Genomic DNA, 12,250 nt, shown 5'->3' with positions numbered 1-12,250 from the left:
CATGATAGGTCCACTTTAATATCCCGATAGCAATGAATATATTAAATGCTTTGACAATAAATACATACAAAAATGTCATCTGTGGAAGATGTAGTACTGTAAAAAGCAGACCAATCATCTGAGCCAGCCCGGCTAAAGTAACTGGATGGCCTACCTGCCTGTCAGCCTTCCATCTGTGCACAAACTTATCACATGGCCTCATTGGTCATGTGCACGTTCGTGTGTGTTGGAGGAGGGGCTCTGTAAGGAAGTGGCAGATGTATTTCCGGTTGTGTATTTTCAAATTCTAGCACACTCGAGCCGGTTTCTCCAAAATTACCTACCCCACCTTTAAGCGTCTTAAGAGTTGCTTATTTACACATCCAGTATATATAGAGCAATATTATCGATCATTGGCAGTTTCTTGATGAGGTCCAATATGAACCCTTCTTTACTTGGTTTAGGACTAACAGCTCCTGAGGGGAATATCAGGCTCTTTGGCTGCTTAATGCTACACGGTGTTCACCAGCTGGTTGCTAACCGTGTGTCAGCTGCTTGCTGCTGAGCAGGTTGTGTTCAGAGGGTTTTTAAGGCTTTTTCCTTGATAACAGCTGCCTGCTGTGACTGTAAACTATGCTTTAAGAGTGGTGGGAGGAACATAAAAAAGCAAAGTTGTTGGCTGTAAAGCCACTGTAAACAGCATGCTGAATTCTGCTATAAGGCTCATTGGCCCCTTTAAAATGATACATTGTATCATGGGTATTTTCCGCAAAAAAATAATTAAAGCTTTAACGAAACCACACACCATAGCCAACTGTGTTCATATACTGTAAGTGTAAAATACCTTTCATACAAAGTTTTGCAGCAATTCACTTATTTATGCACATGGGGTAATGATCATAAACTGAGACAATGAGGCAAAAGAAGTATAATACACATTTTCACAGATTTGACAGTTTTTTTAAGACATGTAATGCAAAGTCCACCTCGATTATACTTTTGTAAAGCTGGTTCAGCGTCAACAAACTGGTTGCAAGAAAATTGACAAGAACAGAGGCTTTATTATAAATATAGTGAGAATCCTACCATCACACCTCAATCTTTCCTCACAGTGTTTGTGTGGGCCAGTGCGAAAAATGAAACTGAAGAGACCGGACTGAAAGAGAAGGTTGTCTTGTATCTCCCTGTTTGGAACCAGAACAACTTATCAAACTAAATCAATGTTTATGGTGATCGCGCTCGTGCATTGATTTTCTTATTTGAAGTGCTTTGGCCAATGTTTCCTTTCTGTAGATTAGTTGGAAAGTGGAACATGATTTACAGCTTACAGCCTCTCTCCTTGAGTTAGACTCGCCTCCAAAGGAACAGCTAATTTAGTTGTCAGCCACATTTGGCTTGGCAAAGACCCAGAAGGTAGTTTACTGCTGCTGTTACAAATATCAGTCAGTCTCTTTAGAGGATTTTCAGAAGGCATAATGGAGGGTGCAGAGCAGACCTCTGCCAAAGGTGATTTCACATGCTCTTTGGATGGTCCCACATCATGAGTTTGGAAGAGGTTCTTCTGACTTTGGTTTGTTTTGTTTTTTTTACAAGTCTTTTTATTTCATTATATTGTACAGTAATCGATGCCATTTCATTTATATTGTAATATCACAGTACGCTCACTACACTACAATACCCCTCCCTCCACCCGCACATGCCCACACGGGCGAAAAAAAAAAAAATGCTTATCAATATAACTTAAACAACAGAGCCATGAAAATAAACATTTTGGTTTGTTTCTGACATTTTAAGTAGTAACGTAGAAACGCTACAAAGAAGATGTGTTGTAGTTTTTTGCTCAGAGTTTTTAAACTACACCTTGATATATGTATGAAAAATGTTCCGACTTAAGGGGGCATTCACGACAGTTTGCCGAGTTGGGAACTATTTTTGTTATACGTATCACAAGAATCTAGAACGCCTGCAAAGTTAACGAAAATAAAACATAATCTTTGTATCCGCCCGCTATTTTGATCTGCTCCAAAATGTATGGGGTTCTCCCTTGGTCCAGGCTTTTTCAACACATTTCATAACATTTAGGTAAACCGGTTTTCTGTTATCCTCCCGGTAGTCAAACTGACCCGAAAACATGAACTCCTCGCCAGTTGCCATGGAGATTGCCCTTGCTTCTGATGCCTTGTTCTTGAACATCAAAAGAAATGCACCATTAACCACACACATCTTCTTTAGATACACAGCTGCTCCAGGCCCAGCAGAAGACACAAACACAAGCGGACATTTTTATCTTACTCCACTGAAGGGAGACGCCGAGCAATCGGTCAGTGTGATTCACAATAAGAACGTCGGAAGCTAAAACGCATGAGAGGACAATTAGACTTATAGTTTGTTACCATGATCTCCGATTGTAATGCACAAAGCTTAAAGTATTGTAAAGATCAGATTTTATGAGAGAACTTTGATACAGACTATTGCAATCATTGCTTATCTTTCATTTGCGTGGAGTAATCTGTTATATTTATGGTATGGACCATTGTGGTGTCGCATTGAAAAAGAATGTAATCCAAATGTGTGTGATGTTGCGTGTAATATCATTGGTCGTGTTGTATATATGCCAATCCCTTTGAAAAATGCTTTTGTTTTTAATCTCTGCCTCGCCTGCTGCTGCCCCGCTGACCTGAAAGCTTTGCAGTAACTGCTGCAATCACTTCTTAGCGCTATTACTGCTGTTATACCCCCACCTCCACCCCAGCATCCACCTGGTTTGGTGCCTGAAAACTAGCATGGCTTTTTTTTACGAGCCTAAAGCCTTTACTTATACCTTACCTTGTATAAAGTACGCTGATTCAACAGTCCATCAGTGACTTATTTTATTGTGCTTCCCGAACCAACTTATATTGTTGCCATGGTCGTTTTCACTCTTGAATTTTGTGTTGTGTAAAAAGGCACCCTTCAAATATGTCTATAGCTAAAATCAGTCATTCTATATTCAGCACTGCAACACAGAAGTCCATTTTGCTGTGTGTGTACAAGTGTATGTCTGTGCACACTAACGCCTGGTTAAGTGGTGTTTTGGGGATTTGCTGCAGATATCTGAGTCGTGCGTGGGTGTTTTTAATCTTGTAACTCCATCAATCCATCCATCCATCCATCCAACCATCCAACCATCCAACCATCCAATCAGCCAGCCAGCGATGCTAAGGTTCATTCAGAGAGCCATCTTTCATAATAGCTCGGATGGTTCTACATCATTCCCTAAAGTAGCTTCAAAGGCTGGATAGACATTTAAATCCATGTTTTTTCTTCTTGTTTTTCAACTGAGTCATAGCGTAATCACTGATTTAATTTGAAATGCAAGACCTCTGTAACGGTCTAGCATAGCAAGAGCTTGTGTGAAGACAGGACTAGACTGTGAGTTTACGTCATTATATAACCCTGTCGCTTCCTGGGTTGACTCCCCTGGGTTTTCATCAACCTGCGGTGTATCTGAGATGCCTCCCTGCCAGTTAGACTCCTATCTATTCTTCTTTACTCTTCTGTATTAACTGCCTTAGATATCAGAGTTATTTACCAATCGATAACATGTGGATTGAGTTGGAATTGAATTCATTCATTATTGTCAATGTTTGAATTTGCAATTACATGTGTGCCCCTGTACTGAGATTGTAGCATGTACTACAACATGTCACAAGCATTGACAGATGATGCCAGATGTTCACATAACCCAATAATATCAGATTTTTCAAAATCTCAAATCATCCAGTGAAGCCCCAGGAGGTTGATCCCTGTCAAACTGAACCACACACACACTTTGGTATTTGCAGCAAATCCCCACGAGGCAGCATTTACCCAGGCCTGTGCACACACACACACACACACACACACACACACACACACACACACACACACACACACACACACATGAATGAATGAGAAATCATTAAATATAGTGTTGTATTTTCTAAAATACTCATCCCATCTGCTGATGAAAAACAATCACATTCATATTTTCGTTTCTCAATAAATTAGTGTTTTTATAATGATTCAACTCACTTGTTTGTGCAGAACGCTTAAAACGTAATGAGGGCTGGATGTGTTTGTATGTCAGCATCTGTGTTTTTGTGTACACGGCAGTTTGTGTGTATGTGTGCCTATGTGTGTTGACAAGTGAGTGATGCTCCTGGATCTGCTGTTTGCGTATTTCAGTGTGCTTTCCCGCAGCACAAGGCAGATCATATCTTAATCTTCTCTCTGAGTTATTTTGTTAAACCATATCAACACACTCTCTAGTCGAAAGATACGTGGGGTGATACAAGTGGAAGGCTTTGGGGGGGGGGTCATAATCTTTTTTCAAAGGGGATGAAAGTCAATGCTAACCAATTGTGCTACATCTGGCGTGGGTCTTCCTCAATGGATGAAGGAAATAGAGGAAAAAACACTTGAGTTGCCTTTTAGTGTAACTGTTTCATCTTTAAATCCGTCACCTGCATAATTATTATGCACACACATTTCTTTTATGACGGCAGATTGAATATGTGTTGTCGTGTTTGTGTCCTGAAACATGTAGGGCAGGATGAGCTTAGCATGTCGCTACAATTCACACTGCAGCTCTGTGACTCACCCGGCTCTCTGCTGGTTGACTGAACACACAAACACCCCCCCCCCCCCCGCTGGGCTTGACTCATTGTGACTACAAATGTGCATCCTGCATGTTATGCAAAAAGATATCACAACACAGGTTGTTTTTTTGCAATATTCGACAGCATTGTATTTCGCATTACCACTTGAGTCACTTGAGTCCAATGGACGATTCATTTTCTGACACGTCTCTGGAGATCTCGTTTTCTATGACAAGAAAAGTGGGTTCACCTTTTTTCTGTCATCAGCACATTTTGTGTCACAAAGCATACATTTTGAAGCACCCTTAAAGAATGGTCTCACATAGATTTAAGAGCACAGTTCATCTCTGTCACAGTTTGATGTTCAGCTGTTAACCCTTTCACATAAAGGGGTGAATAGAAAGAGAGTAGCTACTGATGGAATACCGTGCAATTTTGTGCAGTCATCTGTACGCCACTCCCTCCTCTTCTGCGTGTAACAAACCCCCAATTTATGAGTCACTCAAAAATAGCTGAGGTTTGGAAGAGATAAGAGTGTTTTTGATTAAAAACTGAAAGCAGCCTTTCAATGGCATAAAGGTCAAGGAATTCATTTCCATCAATTGAGATGGTATCAGTGAAAGTGGTTTTGCTTCGAGGAATCTCAATGCCTGAGCAGTCAAATCCGATAAAGTGGTCGGAGAAAATGTCTTAATTAGTTATTACATATTTAAGAAGTAATTGCCCAATGAAGTCAAGATGGATCTAATGTAGCTCTGTATCATTTCTTCTACTGCAGTCTTTCTGTTCTTCTTCATTTGTGGGATTTCGTCCTCCTTGAATAATCCCCCTTCTTCCTCTTTTCTCCTCTCATCTTCTGTCTTTTTGTTAAGCTTGGAGCTGTGTAGACACTGCTGCTGCTGCTGCTGCTGCTGCTGGCATTTAGAAGAAGTGCTTTTCTCCTACTCTGAAAGACTGACTGCGTAATGAAGCCAGGCATAGGAAGGAGATGTTTGTTTAAGAGTAATAAGTGAAATAGACGGATAAACAAATAGCCCAAGCTGTAGAGTATTTCCTCTGAAGCTAGAAGGAATTTATTTATTTGAGCATGTGATTCGGCATCCATGTTTCTAATTGTGTTCTGCTTGGGAGAGGACGTTTGCCAAAACAGTGACTCACTAGTTTAACAGATTTAGACATTTTTAGCAATCTACCATTTTAATATCTGTGGATTATTTGCTACCATACATCCATTTCAGAGATCACATACTTGTCGCTACAGGGTCCCCACTAGCATTGCTTCTATCCATGCCACCGTTACCTCCATGTGCTGCTATTTTAGAGCAATGCACATTATTGAGAAGCACCACGTTCCACTGGAGGGAATCATTAAGCCGCTGCAGAGGAATGAATCTGTGTCCCTGTCCCCTCTTCCTTTCTCTGTTTCCTGTTCATCTCTACTATGCTTCTTCACCATAGTGGTTTCATATCTGCCCTCCATTACTCCACATGCTTTGAATGACAACATATTGGCATAAGCGCATCCTCAGAAGGGATATGTGTCAGCAATGGTGGGAAAATGGACAAAGGCAAGACAGGTTGAGGAGGAGAGTAGAAAGATGGAGGGCAGGATGGTGGGAGAGGGAGGTGTGGTTTTCAGAGCAGGGTATCCATCCCTGAACTCCACCTTATGCGCGCTCCTAGGAAACCCCCTTCCAGTGGCTGCACACGGCACGCAACGCTACAAGGCTGCAGCACGACACACTCACGCAGCCTATGATGTAGGAGGATGATGACAGAAGAGAGGAGTAGGCGAGGGGGGAGGGGGAGGCATCCAGTGAGCCTGGCAAGTGAGGGAGAGAGTGAGGGAAAGGGCAGAGTGAGAGGGTGAGATAAGCAGAGAGAGCAGCATCTCTGAGCACATTCAGCTCGCAGCAGCTCAGGAGGCAGGACGGCAGAGCAGAGGGGGGAGAACACCTGCCTAACCAAAGGGGGCGACAACACACCTCTCTCTCTCTTGGACACACCGCTCGAACGTCACAGACACGCATTTGTGAGGAGGCGTGAGGCTCAGAAGGAAGAACACTACACACACGCACGCTGTTTGCTGGCTTAGCTGTGCTGAGGAGAGCTGTCTCTTGAAGACTGGACCAGAGCTTTATCCATCGCTTCATCCACCTTCCTCTTCCTGCTTCCCATTCCTCCAACTCAGAAGCAGCTCTCCGTTACACACACCTCAATCATTTGGACTGATTTGCTCGCTGTCATTCATCCAACCTCTGGTCAGGGTCTCTGTAACCATCTCCGCCCGTTTCACTCCAATCAGCCAAGAAATCAAGACACGGTGAGAAGCCGGCCCTTCAACCGCAATCATGAACTTCCTCCGACGCCGTCTCTCTGACAGCAGCTTCATGTCCAACCTGCCCAATGGCTACATGTCAGACCTCCAGAGGGCAGACCCACCTGCCCCCCCTCCGCCCACCGCCACCTCCCCTTCCCAGCCAGGTGGGCCACCAGCAGCGGTGCCAGCCCTGTCTCCTACCAAATCTCCATCCCCATCCCAGGCTCCAGCCAGCCCTGCTGTCCAGGAGCGCCGTATGAGCCAGGCGGCTCCGCAGCCCCAACAGGCCCCGTCTTCCTCCTCTTCCTCTGGCTTCTTCAGCTCCTTCAGCTCCATCAGCTCCATCACCAACGTGGTCAAACAGACGGCTGCGTCCGCCGCCGGGTTTGTGGAGCAGTCTGCTCCTTCTCCCTCACTCTCCAAGAAGTTCAAGATCCTGTTGGTCATCGATGAGCCGCAGCATGAGTGGTAAGTGACTTCACTCATGGGCTATGGGAGTTGACTGATGGGAAGTTGGGTGGTTGTGCTAGCTGGCTTTTTATTTTACTGTTCAGATTTGGTGTGAAGAAATGTTTGGGTTATAGTCAGCCAGGAATATATTTGAAAAAATTGGAACACAAGTGCATTGGCTAAACGTTGACAGATACCTGAAATTGATATTAATCTTCCATTAATCCTGAAATAATAATCACATCCTTTTTGTTTGTGTATCTTTGTATTTAAATGTCCTCTCACTAAAGCTGCTCCTTAAATAGAAAACGCTGAATTGATGTAAACAGACGGCATAGCTTTTCTCTGGGGTTTGGATTCACACGTCCCACAACCCAACACTGTCGCCTGCCTCTGTTTTTGTGTTTTATGTGAACCTTTCTGACGTCATGACTCATATGCCTGCCTGTTTATGCTAATGTCTGTGAGCGAGTGTTAGGAGAGCTATGAGTAAGTGTTTCTATCCCTCGACAGCACACATTGGATATGATCCTTATCAACTCATACATCATACAGAGTGGTAAAAGAGCATATAGCTTTGAATAAAACATCACAAACACAAGCGAAATGTAAGCGCTTGGCAGTGTAATCATGTTTGCTCTCTTACTCGCTGCCTGCTGTTTCTACAAATCACTTTTTCAGGCTATAAAGGTTTTCCTGAGTCGATGTTGATAATGGATTTTACAGCCATTCATTGCTGTCATTATCTCAGTGTAGTTTCATTTCCTGTATCCCTCAATAGGGTGGATGTGTGATGATCAAGTGGCGACACGTGTGACCTTTTCTTTTTGAATGGACCTTCTGGACCGTTGTAATGTTGCAATTATATTTTACTGTCCCACAAACGTATGTGATATGGTCAAAAGCATAGCAGACAAGTAAGCAAGTGAACATTGAGTTGTGATTTCCCTTCTTTTTTATGTGAACTTGGGCCTGTGTGGAAAGCTGGTTGGTCATATAATGTCGGAAGCTGACTCTACTTGCTGACTACTACTGTTTAAAAAGGACTTTTTGTAGTGTGGATTGATTGTAAAATAATTTCCAACTCTACTTCAGTAAATGTTTGACATACAAATGTATTGAAACATGTTTGACTGCCCATAAAAATATATATTAACAAATCCTTCTTTGGGAATTTGCCATTGTAGGTATCTGATCCTGAGATTTAAGTGTCAGCAAAATGTAAAATGCAAATGCCACTAACTGCATTCCCACTGCTACCCATTCTGGCTCCAAGTTCCATTCTCTTTAAATTGAGTCCACAATACTATCTATCTATAATACTATTTGTATCACTGGCATTTGTTTTGGAATAAGATGGTGCCATGCTATATTGATGAAGCACTGTCTGAGTTACAGACAGTGGTACACGAAACGGACTGAAAGCTTTTCACTGCAGTCAATATTACTTCCAACACAATCAGACCAGGATTAGCTCTATAATGCTACATCGTGTGTGGACTCATGCATGAGTGCTGAGGTTCCACCACACAGTACCTACTGAATGTAACTGGCAGCTCTGCATTATGGTAATCCTGTGTCTCTTGTTGAAAGTGTTTTGGTGGCTTATGGTTGGATGGCTGCCACCATCAGGATGTGTCTGCAGCTTACATTTAGGAAAGATGCAGTTGAATGCTTTGACTTTACTTAACAAAGTCCCGCTTGTAATAAATATGGAGGGAGCTCTCATCAGAATTGCATAATCAGTGTGTCTGATGTATAATGAGCTTTTTCAGGCTCTGATCATTTGAATTGTAAACTGTCAATGCTGAGAGAAGGGGTTAACCCTCCTGTTATCCTTGGGGATCAAAAAAATGGTTCACATAATTTGTTTTGCTTAGTATTTCATGACTTTTCCTAATTTAGTGAGGACTAATGGGTAAACATAAAATGAACATGAAGATCTTTTTTAAATGTCCTGTACGCACTTTGTACGCATCGGTGTTATAGTAGAATAAAAACATATAAAAAACATATAAAAATGTCAATATTCTACACATATTAGTGTTGATGATATCGAGGTGACTGTTACATGCAAATGTATCATTGTAAAACAAAACTACCCTCTGCTTTAGCTATTGGTCCTTTAACAACATCAAAAACATCTTACTTTTAACATTTTATTTCAGTCAGTGAGATTTTATGGTGATTTATATATTTTACGATAGTCACATAATAGGAATTCTGGATGTATAAAGGGGTCTGTGGGGGGAAGGTTGGGGTAATGATTTAAATGGTTATTTAGGTATTCAACTAAGACACCCTAAGCACCAGAGACATACATGTTGGTTAACATTTGGAATAGGATCATTGTCTTGAGTTTTAAACTATATACCCTTTATCCTCTAATATAAAGGGTATATAGTAAATGTGAGGATAACAGGAGGGTTTTAAGAGAGGTATGTGTTTACTAACTCTTTTCACCTGCTAAACACATGAGCAAGAGTAATCTACCGTACTGAGCCAGAGAAAAAACGTTTGAGAGTTTACTTTTAATAGCAGTCCATGGTAATGATGACACCAATACCCCTTGGACGTAACTGCCAATGGACTCCCAAGTCAGATGGGCAATCATTGATTTTTTTTTAATTCTTACTCTGACTACTTGTCTTTTTTTTATATAGCTTATTACTCTGTAGTTAGCTGCCTTTTTATATGGTTGTCATAAAAAAATCAAAATTAAAATAGTCCCTGTATCCTGTTGTTATTGGAACCGTTAATGGTCTAAGACCTTTTAAGTGATTGTAAGCACCACTAACAATGCTGTCACACAGGCTAAACAAAGAAAGATCTGATTACTCTATTTTTTGTGACACACAGAATCCATATAGGTTTCATGTTTGCGGTGAATGCGCATTCATGTCACAATTCAAACGTCTATCAAGTGACTGCTGTAAAATAGAAACATTTTCTGGTTCTTGCAAAAGGACTCCAACATATGTTTCTACATTGCTGTCCTGGTCCGAACCATGATGCGTTCATAAATATTAATGTAGATTCTTTGGGAGGAGGCGGTTGCAGACGGAGCTTCCTTAAAGCATCTGGGCCAGAGAGGTATTCTGCTAAATGATATTAATTTTCCACTCAGTTAAGAACAGGGCCTGAGACTCTAACAGAAATGACCCTTCTGTAATGATTCTGTATGTCGTGCACATCAAGGCTAAACACAGACATATGGGAACCTCTCTGGTTTTCTGCACACACCAAAATAAGTACTTTGATGGATAGCATCAGCCTGAATGTATTTTTTGTTTATAAACCAAACATAGACATACCATAACTCTCTGAAAAGCACATGTTCAGTATTTCTATGAATGTATCTCAGTGTACTGTCCTGCCAGACCACACATCATAAGAGTCGTATTACAAACAGTCATTTTACACCCAGACTAATAAATTACAAATCAGAGTTTGATGAGCACATTAGACCTGTCAATTACAATGAACTAAAACATCATAATAAATGTTCCGTCACAGTGGTTGTGTTGATACATTTGCAGTGGATGATAGTGATAAGCAGAAAGTAGGATATTGTTTTCTCCTCATGTGTCTTCTTCTCCTTTTAGTCCTGTGTAACTGCATATGCCTTTTGCCAAAATAAACCTCTTGTTTTTCCTTATTTAAAATTCCCTTTCTAAGTATATCTATGCATCTTGAAATAGCCAGAGAAAAAATACACATTCATGCAGTAAGAAACGTGTTTGTACTCGATGAAACTGGCATCCCCTTTATTGTAGAAAGCAGGCAGTACACTATCACGTCTCTCTCTACATCTAATGGCTTATTCTCCGTGCTCTCAAATATCATCTGTGCTGATAAGACGGCTTACTCTGACTGTGCCACAAAAAGAGACCACAACGGAAGTCCAGCAAAAAAGGCCGTAAGATTTTGCAGGCAATTCAGAGTGTGAGTGTGCATGTGTGCGTTCTAGCAGCCTCATGTAGTCCTTATGTAACAAACCCATGCTGGCGGGTGAGGGGATGGACGGTGTCCTCCAGGGCTTCTCAAGGTTACATCTGCACATAGGGGAGGATAAAGAAAAGATAGAGATCTGTCTTAATCCTCCCCTCTCTGTCGTCAATATGAGACAATCTGGGAATCTCCATTATTGTGTTCGGGCGTCTGTGTGACACTCTTTCCTGTTTATCTCGCCCTCTCTGTGTGTTTTTCTCCGCCTCTTTCCTCTTTGCTTCCCGGCTCTCTGCCTTTCATCATGACACTGTTTCTGTGTGTGGCTCCAGAGAAATTGCTCAGGGCTCCTGATGTGAGGATGTAATGAGAAGAGACATGATGATTCAGCAGTTTCAGCCCAAAGGCCACATCTGCTCTCTCTCTCTCTTCCTCTCACTGCTCTCCCTCTCTTCATCTTTTGAATGAGTAGTTTTGTGCCCGAGTTCTAGTGAGCACATTTACCACCTATATTACATAACTACCCATCAGAGCAGATTATTTGGGACTGTTGACTTTTTGATGACTCATGGTGGAGGGTTGTGTTGGTTTGACTGCAGGTTGACGCACAGTCCTCTGACGAGCAGGGGTTCATGCTGAATGTCACATAATCTGCCTGCAGTTAAAGCTTAACTGGCTGGTTTCTGAGCGCCTGCTAATTAGCAAACGAGTAAAAACATTTAAATTGCTTCACAGAAGTGGTGGTGGTATAACCATTATGTTAATCAGTTATTCTCACTGCATAGTTTTTCCAAAAAGTGACTATAAAGCATATTGACTAGAAAATAAAAAATACATTGTTTTTATTGAATGATTTTAATTGGGATGTCAACGACCTGTATTGAATTTTAAAGAGCATTACATTTTGTTAGTGTGCTTGCATTCGTGCATTCGC

At 41.6% G+C, this 12,250-nt stretch overlaps 1 pseudogene; it reads left to right on the top strand.

Moving 5' to 3' along the window:
* Nucleotides 1–6,356: 6,356 nt before the first annotated feature.
* Nucleotides 6,357–7,390, top strand: LOC104946832 (synapsin-2 pseudogene; annotated as a pseudogene).
* The last annotated feature ends 4,860 nt before the right edge of the window (nt 7,391–12,250 follow it).

The sequence above is a fragment of the Notothenia coriiceps genome, unplaced genomic scaffold, assembly GCF_000735185.1.
Source record: "Notothenia coriiceps isolate Sejong01 unplaced genomic scaffold, NC01 NC01_scaffold00011600, whole genome shotgun sequence".
Classification (NCBI taxonomy): domain Eukaryota; kingdom Metazoa; phylum Chordata; class Actinopteri; order Perciformes; family Nototheniidae; genus Notothenia; species Notothenia coriiceps.
The sequence above is the reverse complement of the archived record's forward strand: the minus strand, read 5'-3'. Positions and strand labels throughout refer to the sequence as shown.